General features: G+C 38.8%; 1 long non-coding RNA gene across 1 annotated transcript in view; it reads right to left on the bottom strand.

Moving 5' to 3' along the window:
- The window catches only part of LOC148149943 (uncharacterized), a 115,236-nt gene that overhangs the window by 1,390 nt on the left and 98,260 nt on the right, over positions 1-15,586 (bottom strand). Inside the window, exon 2 of the long non-coding RNA XR_015757112.1 lies at positions 12,233-12,316. This is a non-coding gene — a long non-coding RNA (uncharacterized LOC148149943). The remainder of the gene's footprint in view (positions 1-12,232; positions 12,317-15,586) is intronic.

The following is a 15,586-nucleotide window of genomic DNA, read 5'->3' as shown; positions in this document are numbered from 1 at the left end:
AAAGGAATAAACTCCTCACTCCAAGCATCAGGAAATATGAAACAAAGGATTCATTGAAATTGGTCATATTATGAATGAAAGAACTTTAATTTCTGATCAAACCTTGAACAAGCTCCATGTTGTAAAGCAGCTTCTAGCCAGTGAAATACTTTTGAATTTTAGTGACTGTTGTACTACATAGAAACAGCATCCAATTTATGGACAGAATGTTGACTAGACAATCTATCTTAATGATACTGGGTGAGAGGTAAATATTTGCCAGGAAAAGTGACTTCACTCTTCTTCAATTAATACTGAAGCTAGAATCTGAACAACGAAATAACTGAATCATGTGACATCAAGTCACCTGAGAGACCAGACAGCCAAAAAAAAGCAGCTCTCGGAGTGCAGCAATCCCTCAGTGCTCTATGTAAGTGTCAGCCTGTGTTATGTGTTCTCACTTATTGGCTGTTACTAGTATATTAAGCTAATCTTTACCATGTGGGATAGGATGTCCAAAAACGTAACAATTTTTAATTTTCTCCCCATTGCCCAAATTCAAAGTGAAAAAACGTTTAGTTTCATTGAAGACTATCTGAAAATTTAACACGAGAAAGTTGACAAATTATTTTGCAAAAAATCTTGGTTTCCTGAACCTTTGAGGGTCACTTTAACCAGTGACATTGACCTAACATTCTGCTCAAGTTGTTTGTTAAACCAGGAAATATTTATACAGTTACTCATCAGATGTGTCCTTTAATCTCTGGCCGTGTCACTCTGACAAATACGATAATAGGGAAGCACTTTACCGTACACCACCTCTTAAAGTAGACAGGGCAGCAGGTTAATTTGCTCCTGAACATGGTGATCTTGCCTGGGAAAATTCATCCAAATGGGTGACTAATCAGAGAAGGTTGACCTGAAGGAAACAGTGTAGAGTTGCTCCTCCAATCACAGGATTTTCCTTTGTCCTGTGTACCGTTGACTCTTGCTATGAGCTTGTTGGAGTTAACTGGAGGTAATGGGTGGAATTAGTCCACAGAGGCCAGTATCCCATCACCAAATCATCCTTTTATTACACATTGAGAGTCCTTGACACTGATCCAGCTTCCTCATAGCCAGCAATTCCTTATTATCATACGTGTGAGACTGACATGGCCAGAGATTAAAGGTCATAGCTGATGAGTAAACATAAATAATTCTTGGTTTAACAAACAACTTGAGCAGACTTTTAAGACAAAGACACCATTTAAAGTGACCCTAAAAGTGTGAACAGAATCTCTAACATTCCTGTTCACAGTTGTCAGCCATGACTCCCTGATTAGACCAGATTAATAGCTCCATTCAGCGATCTAAGATGAGGTCCATCTGACTGGCCTCATTACAGTCACTGCGGTGGGGAAGAAAGGAATGGGAAATTAGATTGCTGGAACTGGGAGTCAGGGCAGCAAGGCTGAGTGCCAAGGCCTGGCAACAAGGACAGGGCCTATTGAGCAAGACCACAGTCTGATTTCAGGCCCAAGCCTGAAAATGCTGGCTGAGTGAGAAAGTGGGTTGAAGACAGGGGTGGGTGGGTGGGTGTTGTTGGGGGATGTGTGATAGAATCAAAAAGGATGTTTGGCAAGACCTTTCTCATCCTGAAAATCATCTTGCTACATTTTATATGCTTTTCTCAAGTGGTGTGGCAAGATTCAAACCAGGTTGTGGGGAGTTCCCAATTGATGTTCATCAATTCTTGCTGAATGCTTCATTAACAGCCCCCCTCCCCATGGTGTGTGATCTTACCAAGCTCACCATGAAAATCGCCTATTGGTAAAACTCAGCATGGAAGCGGAAGCTGGTTCTTGGTGAATCAACTTGCCGTTGGACAGTAGGCAACAATATTTCCGGTATACTTGATGGGCACCTGCCACACATACTCCACTTCACAGACATTGACATCTGACACATTATTGATCCATTCATAGGAGATGTCTGCACTTTAATGCTGTACCTTGAGTTGCAACAGTAACTATCATTGTAATACTGCAGCTAGGACACTGTGGACTAAGGGATACATGCCCAGCTCTTGGACTGGACTAAACTGCATCCCCAGGCTCTTCACTTGCTGTTATAGAACCCACTCACTGAGCCTACCTGGATAATCTCAGCAGACCTGCCTTGCATGGTCTTACATTTTTGTGCATTGCCTTCTCAGCTAGAGATACCATGCTCCTCTTACTATTGCCTTGCCGCATCATTTAGCATAGATACAAAGCCAGAAGTTTGCCATCATTCCCAGAAGGCCTCATTCCAATTGAGGGTGTCAGTTTCTGCTCAGGACATTCCCCACATAATAAGTCAAAGGAATCCTTTATCAGTGCATTCCAAGTCAGGATCCTCTGTTCATAATGAGTGAGGAACCAAATGAAAGGCAGCACACTACCATGTCTCAACTCCTTCTGCCTTATTGTGGGCTGTTTTTCTCTTGGAATGAAAGAGAGGAGGATATTGCACAGGACAAAAGTGTGTAGAACAGCAATCACTGTTTATGCAGTTGGGATGGTTTCTTGAGCGAGTGAGTCAGCAGTGCAGGGTTAATAGTGTTGCAGTTTGGGATGGGTAAGGTGAATGGAGGAGGTGTTACATGCATTAGAGAGAGTGGTAGAACATGGGGTCTGGTGGGAAGTGGCAGCAGAAATGGAGGCCGAGGTTTTGGAGCAAAATAGAGGCATACGCACTGTCGAAGTGGAGAAGGACATAAATTTTCTTCCTACATTGCTAAGCAAGCCTCCAGGTGGCTGAGAGTGCTTTAACTCAAGCATGATGGTCAATTCCAGGATCTCCAGTGTGTGGTGAGTTGCTCCAAGAGTGGCATCCAGTGAGATGGGGTGGAAAATCAGACATAATACTCAGCGTTAGGGCTAAAATGACAATTAATGTGTTGAGCTTCTTAAGATATGGCAAGAATCACTCTGCCAAACCTGACTCAGCCTGCACTCCGCCTAAAACCATAAAGTTCAACCTTTTGCTTTTCTAGTACAGCCAGCATTCCAAAATTGATAAATCACAGCTGTACTGAGCTTGTAATTTTAGAGAAAAAGTATATCTGCTATTGTAATTCAGCTTCATATTCATGTGTTGTTTCATTAAAATCAGCAGATAAAGGAAACAAAGTTTCCCTTAGATGCAACATTAAATCAAAAATGTGACATACTGCTGAAGATTTACAAAAATGAGAGAGTGTGCATAAGTAGGGAAATGATTCAAATATTGCGGGTCAATAATTAACCTAAAGCTAAGCAACCATAACTTATGTTGCACATTACATACTTATCACAAAACATTGCATTCATTCAGGACTTGATATGGACAATGTGTGTACAAAGTCTCCTAGGCTGTCTCACTGGTGCCATGGTGACAGCATTGGCATATGCCACAGACATTCTGGGGACATTCCAGTCAGCAGGAGTCACAGATCTTTTTGTATAAAATTCAATTAATCTGAAGTGATTTGTTTAGCACAATAAGAAACTCTGCTCAGTTGACATGGATATATTGATTTATGGCTTGTGGCTTTAAAAGACGTAAGACGAACAAAGGGAGTAAATGAACCCAAGCAACATATTCTAGTAATAAGTAATCCTTCAGGGTATGGTGAAGTACATAAGTATCAGGTATGTCAAAATTAAGGTGAAAAGGGTGAAGTCACAGCTAGAAGCAAAAGTTCAAGATTGTTTTCTATAAAATATGCTATCTGACATGACAGCTTCCAAAGTCCACTTACATGTTTCCTTAACAGGAGCTGTAATTTTTGATACAAACATATTTTGCAGATGACCAAAACAATCCATAACATTCTGATATTTATGATAACAATGATAATTAAAAATAAAAAAAAATAAAGTTAAGAAATGCTGGGTTTTCAACAATAGGTCTGTCAGTGCTTAAACAGCAAAAAGAAATTAATGTTTGAGTGCAGGCTCATCGTCATACCAACCAGTTCTGATGAAGGGTCTATATCTGGAATGTTATTATTCTGTGATATATTTCCAGCTGTTTTATAGCAGTAACTGGTTGATCTTCTGCAGCACTGCTCACAGGTAGTCTGGAGTCTGCAGCATGTTTATGATTGTTATTATCCAGCCGTGCCTAATTTTTGTTCTTGTTGGAGAGATAATTTAGATTGGCTGTTACCTAGTTGCCTAGTTGCTCTCTCATTTTGTGGGGAGGTCACATGAGTGGGGAGGTCTCATTTTCAAACAGAAAATAACTGAAGTTCACCACCTTCTGTGCACTTTTGTAAAGATTGTTCAGTTATGATTTGTTTAAGTTTTATAAAAGGTGTCATCATGTTCCTAACACTTGTTTACTAAAACCATCTATTGTTGGGTGGTGACACAGTGGTAACATCCCTACCTCTAGGCCAGGAGACACCAGTTAAAATTCCACCTACTCCAGACGCGTGTCAATACCTGAGCAGGTTGATCAGAAATACTTTTATTACTCGTTGGGGGATGGGGGAGAGGTTATGGTCAACATCAGGGGTTCAATTTTAACTCAAGGTACCGAGTGAGCACTGTGTGGATTGCAATAAATTTGACCAAGGTACAGATCTTCCAAAAGGCTGTAGATTCTCCTTAAAGAGATTCAGAACAAACAAGTGTTTGAAGTTAAATCAAGTTTCATTTAGGTAGACTTAATTTCAGTAAAGGTTTTACTTAAACTTTCAGTAAAATTCAATTCATTATGCAATAGCACCTACCTATGGGTCACTAAAGTGGGTGTGAATTTGTGACAAAGTATGACTTAAGAATTGAAAGCCCCTGGAGAGCACAACCTAAAAACAACAAGGTACTGCTTTCATGGGTTTTCCCATGGAGGCAACAACTCTTAAGACACACAATGAGAAATATGCACTTAAAAACAGATGAAGAAACAAACCCTACAGTTAAAAGAAATCAGCACCGAGAAAAGAGCATAGAGCTAAAAATATAATTGCATTTAAGGTAAAATATCTTGTAAAACAAGTTAGGGGAGCAAGAAAGAACCAAGAGCTGAAAATAGAACTTTTGGAAGAAAAATTAGAAAAGGAATATAGTATTTATCAGGGAGATTCACATGCTCGTTTCAAAACCCAAGATATTTTCCTTCAATTAATTTCAACAAGTCATCCTTATTACAATCTGAACCTGAAAGAAGATTTACCCATTATGGGGTTCATCATTGTACAGAGTACGAACACAGGGCAAAAGTTTAATTTGGACACTGAGCTATATCACTTCCTTGTTCAGAACTCTCTTCCACAAACAGCAGCGGATTCAAGATCAGTTGTTAATTTTAAATCTGAGGTAGATAACTTTTTGTTGAACAAAGGTATTAAGCCACATGGGCCAAAGACAGGATATATTGAGTTAGGCCACAGGTCAGCCATGATTTTGTTGGCTAGTGAAGCAGGCTCAAGAGAGCTCCGAATGGCCTACTCTTGTTCCTATGCTTCTTCACTTTGGAATCTAAGTACTCCTTGAAAAATAGTAATTGGTCCAGATATTCCAATGACCAAATGGTCAGAATAGCACAGACTGGAGTTAAGATCAGAACCAGGCAGAATCCCAGGTACAGCATACACCATGGGAATTAGCTAAGAAATTGAAGATTCTGATGGGTAATTCTCTGTATTGAGAACCTTCAGAAAGAATTCATTAATTCAGAGGGTCTAAATCAGATAAGTTAATAGTTACCCAGGAAAGGTTAGATGATTAAACACAGAATCTGGGTCCAACTCCTGCATAACTATTATGCTGATCCGCACAAATGTCCACACCCGTCACTAACAACACCTCCCCAAACCCATACACCCACCTCCCTAGAACCCTGGCAACAATCACCATCCACCTGCTGACCAGACACCCACTGCCCTTCGAGACCTGACAACCTTTTTTCTGCCACCAACCTGAAACCTTGCCAGCTCCAATACCCACCTCACCTCCCAGTCCCAAAACAGCCCTTGCCTAACATGCTTTTGATTACTACCAGTCTGACAGCCACCACTACAATACACTTTCCTACTCACCACTGACCCATCCTAATCACTCCATCACTTACCGTACCTCCCTGACGTCATACCTATCTGGACTTGGCATTCTACCTACCTGAGACCCTAACTCATTAATCAAATGTCACCTTAACCCACACTTAGCTTTACCCTTTCACAGCAGCTATCAAATTGTCGTGCTTCTGCTATTTAACTTTTAAATCTCAGAATATGCTCTAAAAGGAAGTATGGTTTAACTTCCTTAGACCACCTCCCACTGTAGGGAACTGCCATATATTTCAGTAGGTGTGGGATTGGAATTCCCAGGAAGAAATGTGGAGCTCTGTACCGGTGGAAAAATATAGGTCCAAGTGGCAATCTGACGGCAGTTTCCATTGAGGAATATTCAGGCTATTATATCAGGACGCAATGTGAATGAAGGGAAAGATAACTAAACAGTGACAATAGTCAGGAACAATAGACCACATTTTTGAATTGACATCCCCTTTCCCCCTAGACACAAAGATTTAGTATGCTCACTGCAACATGTAATTTTTTTAACCACTTGTGGTAGGAGGTTACATTTAATGGATAGTGTATTAAAATTATGTATTGATTGGGCTGAAAATATGGCCTTTCAAGTCATTTTCCATTCTAGTACTTATAGTAGTAGGGTACAGCTGCCTGTTCTTTACTAAGTTCATGCTTCCTCGGTTTCCATTCTTGATTCTTTCCTTTGGAAAACTCTTTCTTTTCCCCTTTCCTGTGATTCTTTCACCTACTTGAAGGGAATGACAGGACATTTGCATGACCCTACCTCACACACTTCAAAGTTGTTAAACTAGGGCCAGTCTGCCTAGAAAACCTTATCAGAAATAGTCATCTTGAAGGAGTATAAAATGGCCATGTCCTGACCCATTCACAAAGCATCTTAACAATTACTTGGGTACTCAGGTGATTGGGGGAGAAAACATGAGACACAATTAATTCTGACAATGAACTTTGCCTGAGAAACAAATTCATCCAGCCAAAATTCACGACCGTGAACCATGGGGATATCAAATCAACTATCTACATACAGGCTTGACTAATTGATTACATGATAAGAAGGGATTATTCAATGAGTCCATTAACTTTTTTTTGTGATTAGATCACTTTCTCTCTCTCCAAGCTGGGAGATTGCATGCTATTTTACAACTGCACACTAAGGCAATGTTTTGAGAATTAACTCAAAACTGTTCACACTGAGAAAATATAAATTGCCCACCCATGTATTTAATCATCTTAGAAATATAGAAAATAGGAACACGAGTAGACCATTCTGCCCTTTGAGCCTGGTCCATCATTCAAAATGATCATGACTAATAAACCTATTCACTTGTTCCAGTTTTCTCTGATATTGTTTGATCCTTTTAGCTCTAAGAACTATATCTATTGCCTTCTTAAAAACATAATATTTGGTTTCAACTGCTTTCTGTGACTCACCACTATCCAGGTAAAAAAAGAAATCCTAATCTCAGTCCTTTATCCTGAAACTGTAACCTTGGCTCTAGACTCTCTGGTCATCAGGAAATCCTTCCTGTGTTTACCCTGTTTCAACCGGTTAGGTTTTTAGAGATTTCTACAAGATCCATTCCTCATTCTTCTAAACTCCAGTGAATATAGTCCTAATTAGTGGGAAGACATAGCCTAGCAGTATTATCACTAAACTGTTAATCCAGAGACCCAGATAAAGTTCTGGAGACCTGGATTCAAATCAAGCTATGGCAGATGGTCGCATTTGAATTCAGTCAAAATCTGGAAATAAGAATCTAATTGTGACTCGAAACCATTGCCAGGATAAACCCATCTAGTTCACCAACATCCTTCAGAGAAGGAAACTGCTCCCTCTACCTGGTCTAGCCAATGTATGACTCCAAACTGACAGCAATATGGTTGACTCTTAACTACACTCCGGGTAAATAGGGATGTTCCTAGCTAGTGACACCAACAAGGAATGAATAAGAATTTTTCTTCTAAATCTGATCCAGCTTCTAAGCATACTTCAGTCCTAGCATCCCAAGAATCAGTCTGTAAACCTTTTGTTGCATTCCTTCATAGCTAGAACATGTGTCTTCAGCTAAGGAGACTAGCCTGGTCTCATCAAGGTCCTATACAATTACAGCAAGACATCCCTGCTCCTGTACTCAAATCTTCTCATTATGAAAGCCATATACTAATGGCCTTCTTCGACACTTGATGTATCTGCATGCTTACTTTCAGCAACTGGTATACATGGACATCCAGGACTCATTGCACTCCCCTTTTCTCAACCTATCACCATTCAGATAATCTGCCTTCCAATTTTTGCTACTAATGTGAATAGCCTCACATTTATCCACATTATGCTTCATCTGTCTCACATGCGTTTTATTGCTCAAAATCACACTGATACATCTTGCATCATCCTCAGAGAACCAAGGCTTGTGTGATATGCAAACTCAATGGTGAATATATCAAAAGGATCATGAAACTCATCCAGAAACCACCCAGATCAGCAATCTAGAAAAATCATATGCCAATAAATTTTTTAGAGTTTAAAATAATGCTTAACTTACATCTGTGTGCATGTGAATCCTTGCATAAGAATAGGAACAGGCATAGGCCATTTGATTCCTCCAGCATATAAATAGTTAAATATTTACTGACTTTTATAAATCTGTTGCAACTGAATAAGGATTAAAAAGGAAACGAGTCACTATACCCTTCTTCATCTGGTTGTAACAGAAAGTTTGGAATGGATCACAGGAAAGGTAGCGTAATCTGAGTAAGAAGGGTCAACTGTACCTAGCTGCTTCTCGACTTCTTACAAAAGTTAATGATACTAAAACAAGAACACAAAATTCCCCAATTTCCCCATGGAAAACATGAATCCAGGTTCTGTACTTAACAAAAATTACTATTATAAATAATTAAACTTTGGCTACAGGTAAACAGTTATAAATTGTTGGTATATAGTACAACAAATTAAAACTCTAATCTTCTTCCAAACTTTAATTCTTTTTCCTTCTCTCTCTCTCTCTCTCTCTCTGACATACCACTTAAAACTCACAGCCTACAACAGTTTCTCAAGGAAAGAATAATTGGTTTCTTCATGTTTAAGATAGATTTAAACTGCAGATAATGAAGAAATAGCACCTGTGCTGATGGAAGTCAAACCAATTCTTTATTTTGTTCCCAACCCCACATTGTACTTGAGAACCAATCATATGTTATTGATAAGCAAAAGGCTTTTGTCACTGATAACTGGTCACTAGTCCATACACCTATCAACTTCTTGCTATCCAACTGTATTTGTACACAACTCGTTGGCTCCAATTGATCTGCAAGCACTTCTATCACTGCTTGTTCAAATAAATGTTTAGACAGTGCTTGCCATACTTATTTTCAAAACATGCAGTTGTCATTTAAGCACCAGTTTTAAAGCAGTTTTTCTCTTATTTGAGTATACAATTATAAAAATCAGAAAAACAAAAAGATATAGAGTCATGCATTATGGAAACAGACCCTTTGGTCCAATTCAACCATGTTGACCAAGTTTGCCAAACTAAAATAGTCCCACTTGCCTGTATTTGGCATATATCCTGTGAAAACATATCTATTCATGTGCCTATCCAATTGTCTTTCAAATGTTGTAACTGTACCCATATCTACCACTTCCTCTGGCAGTTCATTCCACATTCAAACCACCATGTGAAAAAGTTGCCCCTCAGGTCCCTTTTAAATCATTCTCCTGTCACCTTAAAAATATGCCCCCAAATTTTGAACTTCTCCACCTTACGGAAAAACCTTTGCTATTCACCTTATGAATGTAGGTTTGCTCGCTGAGCTGCAAGGTTCATTTTTCAAACATTTCATAACCATACAAGGAAACACCTTCCATGAGCCTCCAGACAAAGCACTGGTGATGAATCCTGCTTTCTATTTATATATTTGGGTTACTTTGGGTTGGTGATATCATTTCCTGTGGTGATGCCATTTCCTGTGGTGATGTCATTTCTGGTTCTTTTTCCTGGAGGATGGTAAGTGGGCCCCAATTGGACCTCAACCTGAGCTACACATCTTCTCAAAACTTATCTATGCCCCTATTCATCTTATCTATGCCCCTCCTGACTTTATAAACCTTTTTAAGGTTACCCCTCGGCCTCCTATGCTTCAGTGAAAAGTGTCCTGGCTTATCCAACCCCTTCATATAATTCAAACCTTCCAGTCCCAGCAACACCCTGGTATAAATCTTTTCTGAACCCACTCCAATTTAATAATATCTTTCCTACGGTAGTGCAACCAGAACTGTACACAGTACTTCCAAAAGTGGCCTCACCAAAGTCCTGTCCAACCTCGATATGATGTCCCAATTCCTTTACTGAATGGTCTGAGCAATAAAGACAAGCATGACAAACACCTCCTTAACCACCCTGTCTATCTATAATGCAACTTTCAAAGATCTATGTACCTGAGACCCCAGATCTCTCTGTTTGACAGCACTAATCAGGACTGTATAAGTCCAGCCCTTGTTTGTTTTAGCAAAATGCAACACCTCACATTTATCCAGATTAAATTCCATTTGTCACTCCTCAGCCCATTGGCCCAATTGATCAAGATCTCTTTGCAATCTTAGATAACTTTTCTCATTATCATCTTTATGTTTTGCCAAACAACTTAAATAAACTTAAATCTTGACCAGTTGATTATTGATCTTTCAGTCATTGGAAACCTTTTCTGTTAGTTGTATCTAATTTCATAATTTTAAACAATTATGTCAAATATTCTTATGCTTTTTAGCAATCCCAATTTCTTTGCAATCTCTCATTCCTGGATCTATTATACCTGGATCTATTTATCTATTCGGATCCTCTACAAAGCCTTACTCCTTCTTGTGTCCACAATTAGAAACCATAATCGCTGTAAGTTTGAACTATGTTAAATAGATTTTGCAGAAGTTCTTCAAAGTTTTCCTCCATGTCTATTTTTATGAAGGCCATCAAAAAGATAGGTTTCAGTACGACAAACGTTTACAATAGGGGCTTTGTTAAACAATTGCATATGACTTGGTTATTTGTTTTATGCAATAAAGTTTGGTTCTTTGTACCTAGCCCTCCATCAGTCATCAAAATAATGTTTTTCAAAGGCTGTTGTTGAGATTTTCTTCAAGATTTCTTTTTGATTTTCAGGCGCTACATTTTGGCTTCTCACTTATTATTAGGTGATGGGCTTATGTAGCAATGCCACCTTCTTATTTGTTTTGAAACATGGGATATTTGGACTCATCAATAACCAGAATCAGAGGGCTTCATCAATACCCTCATATTTCAATCCTCCAGCAAATTGAAAGCTACAAAACACAAGAGAAGTTTTCATTTCTTACATACAGTATTTACATTGACCTAATACAACAGAAATGAGTTAACAACAAAAGTTTTTATTCAAAATAACTGACACACTTTTACACTAAAAATCTATCACTCAGAAAATGTAGATTTGGCAGACTGAGATCATAGTTAGTGTAATTCTAGGAGACAGTGAGGTCTGCAGATGCTGGAGATCAGACTTGAGAGTGTGTTGCTGGAAAAGCACAGCAAGTCAGGCAGCATCCGAGGAGCACAAACATCAACATTTCGGGCCAGAGCCCTGTGTTTGTTCAAAGCTAATTCATTTCATTGAATTCAGTATCTAATGATTTCAATGTTTTTCCTGTTCCCAATTAGAAGAGGATTCCTTTGTTCAAATGTTTTAAACTGCCACCTCGTCTCTGCAGGATCCTTCCCACACCTTGCCATTTCCTTCTTCTCTCTCTGCTTCCTTTTCTCTCCTTGCAGCTTAATTCTTCAACTTCCCCATCCCTCAGGAACAGGCAGCCTTCTCCCTTCCTCTGCTCTGTAATCCCATGTATTGCAACCACCTTCTTTCTCCCACTGACCACAAGCAGACACTTCATTTTCGCTCCAACTCACACCCTTCTTGCATACCCTGTCATACATCTCTGTCTTAATCCACATTATCATCTGCCCCCATTCTCACCAATGCTCTATACCCAGCAAACTGTAACCCACAGGCCCATCCAACAACAATCCCCTGACCTAGCCAAAAACACCCCTCAAACGTGGCCCACAAGAAACCAAACATACCTCTCGCCAAGTTCCAGCACTAGCCCACCTTTACCTCAGTGACTCAGTTATGTTGCTGCTTTCCTTCCCAGCTCACCTTCTATCCCAATCTGGTTCTCTACTGGGTTTGTTGGTGGGTGAGATTATCAGCAGGCAAGAAACATCCAGTTTTTGAAGCAGCCTGAGACAGACAGAAAATACAGGTCAATCTCCATTCGTAAAAGAAGAAGCCAGCAAAGTATCATGCCATAAGCTTGCAATACGGCAAGCCCAGATACATGAGGCAAAATTATTGACCAACAAGAGCCACTCCAGACACATCGGTGCCTGTATCCATGAATGTGATTTGTGTATTTTCAAATGTAGCAGAATGCCAGAATATACACCAGGATTGTTTTACAGAAAGAGAAAATGATTCCTTTTGGTATTGTTTTGTTCACTGTCCAGACAAATCATACCTTACATAAATACATCAGGATAATAGAACAGAATGCAGAATATAACGTTACAGCTACAGAGAAGGTGCAGAGAAAGATCATCTGTCATGTATAAAAGCTGCTAAGAAGATGTGTAATCATGAGAAACTGTATTATAAGCTGGAAACAGAAATATCCAAGATCTATTTCCAGGTTAGTTTGAAGTGCAACTTTGCAGTTTTGAATGAGGTAATTCTTTGGCTTACTGAATGCTTCTCATGATGAATGCGCGAGGAAGCAGACTGCCAGGAATGGGAAATATATATTAGCTATTCCTTGTGTTGATAGAATTGCCATTTTCAAAACAAAGTCAGGAATACTTTGTTTCTCTATGGAAAGAAGAGGCATTTAAATAATTTGTACTTCCCTGCACTTTTCTCCCCCTGTTCTCACTATAATTCATCCTATGGCATAATGCAGGAAAAAAACTTGTTACATCAACTCAACTTGTGTAACAGCACATTGAAGTGAGAAGCATACAACTCTCCTGAGCGAAATAACTTTGGAACAATTATAGCTTTTGCAACCAAATTTGGACTTTCAATTTCATGTTGTAGGGCCTCCCTCTGCAATAGGCTACATTCTTAAAATGCTTCATCAAGCTCCCCATATATCTTTCTTAGGAAAAGCAGACTCAAGCAGAGGATTTTGATTTTGGAAGAAATGGACAATCCATCTGTACATTACTTTGACTTAGATGATTCCTACTGCATGAAGATGTCAGGTTAGAGAATTAAAGAGGAATAAGTTGTCCTTGGCATGGCCATTTATTTTAAATGTTGAACCGTTACAACTGCAAAATCATATACAAAATGTATCAGACTTGAAATGAGTTAACTTATTGAAGACAATGATTGCAATAATCTTGCCACAGTGATGACATAGTCAATAGGATACTGTAGGCTTCTGTCAAGTGCAGTAGCTATCGAAATGGAAGAAGGAGGTAGCCATAGTGCAGAAGATACGAGAACGCAACCATATATATTCGGAACAGAAGTACGCAATTCAACTCCTCAAGTCTGCTCCACCATTCAATAAAGTCATGACAGATCTGTTTGTATGCCGAATTCCAAATGTCTTTCTATTTCTGATAATCTTTGTCTTGCCCCAACAAGAATCCATCTGCCTACATATTAAAAATGTTCAATGATTCCACCACCATCACATTTTGAAGTGGAGAGTTTCAAAGTCACACAGCCTGACAGAAAGAAAAAATCCTCGTCCTGATCCTAAAAGAGTGACCCCTAGTTTTAAAATGATGTCCCTGGTCCTAAAGTGACCCACAAGAGGAAATGTCTTTCTATGTCCACCTTAGCAAAACTGCTCAGGATCTTATGTACTTCAGTCAAATCATCCCCATTCTTCCAACTCCAGTGGAAATATGCCCAGTCTGTTCCAACTATCCTCATAAGACAACCCACACATTCCTGATATAATCCAATAAACCTCTTCTAAACCATTTCCAATGTATTTATATTCTTCCTTCAAAAGGGTAGCAACGTAACATTTATTATTTGAGATGTGGTCTCATCAATACTCTGTATAATGTTTCTAGACAATAAACAAAGAACTGCGGATGCTGGAAATCTGAAACAAAACAGAAATTGCTGGAGAAATTCTGCTCCCTCTCTAAAGCCTTCCAAAGAATTGAAGTCTCTCATTGATTCTTCCTGCCAAAATGTAGCAGTTCATATTTCTCTGCATTAAATTTTATCTCCACATGTCTACCCAATTTACCATCTGGTATATATGCTCTTTACATCTATCATTATTCTCCTCACACCACAATATTTCTAGATTTTGAAATTATTCCCTTCCCATACAAATTTAAATTATTAACAAGAATCAAGAAAAGCAGTTTCCTATACTGAGCCCATCATACAATAGTGGGGTCAGTCCTACATTCCCACCTTAAACATTGCTAAATGCAGGCATGAAGTTGAAAATTTTAACATTACACGCATTGGGATGAGAATGCAAGAAGCTAAACTCGAAAGAGGAACAACAATTTATACAGTATGAGATAAGGGTGCTGATTGGTCTGTGATTGATTATCTCAAATTAGGGATGGGGAGGCAATAGCCTAGTGGCATTATCACTGGACTATTAACCCAGAAACTCAGCTAATGTTCTGGGGACCCAGGTTCAAATGCTACCGATAGTAGAATTGGAATTCAATTATAAAAATGTTGAGATTAAAAATCTACTGATGGCCATAAACCATTATTGATTGTCAGGGAAAAGCCCATCTGGTTCACTCATATCTTTAAGAAGGCAATCTGCCATTCTTATCTGGTCTGGCCTACATGTGGTTGACTCTCAACAAATATCTGGGCAATTAAAAGTGGGCAATAAATGCTGGCCTTGCCAGCAGTGCCCTCATTTTGTGAGTGAATAAAACAGAATATAGTTAGATTAAACTTCAAAGCTATTACAAGATCATTATGTTTTTTTTTGCTGTACCAGTGATTGTGCGGAAGTAATCCACCTTATTTATTTTTATTTTAGTATTTTGTATTTTAGTAATTTAGTATTTTGGATACAAACACTCCTTAATGGTGTCACTGTATTATTGTGAAAGCCAATTTTATACATGGGACTCAGTATTGGAAAAGATCATATGACCATAATAGCAGAAATATGCCATTTGTACCATCCAGTCTACTCTGCCATTCAATGAGATCTTGCCTAATTTACTAATCCTTAAATCCACTTTCCTGATTATTTTCCATGACCACTGATTCTCTTAATGATAGGAAACTGTCTATCTATCTCAGCCTTGCAGATACTTCACATGCTGTCCTCAACAACCCTCTGAGATTAAAAACTTCACAGATTTACCACACTCAGAGGAGAAATTAATTTTGAAAGATGAAATTTAACTCAGTCTTAAAAGGCAAAACATGACTGAGTTTTTTTTTATTCACTCATGGAACATGAGTGTCACTAGCCCCAGCATTTATTATCTGTACCTA

Source organism: Chiloscyllium plagiosum, unplaced genomic scaffold (genome assembly GCF_037043375.1).
Source record: "Chiloscyllium plagiosum isolate Xiang-an unplaced genomic scaffold, Cpla_swu_hap1 HiC_scaffold_5, whole genome shotgun sequence".
Taxonomy (NCBI): Eukaryota; Metazoa; Chordata; class Chondrichthyes; order Orectolobiformes; family Hemiscylliidae; genus Chiloscyllium; species Chiloscyllium plagiosum.
The sequence above is the reverse complement of the archived record's forward strand: the minus strand, read 5'-3'. Positions and strand labels throughout refer to the sequence as shown.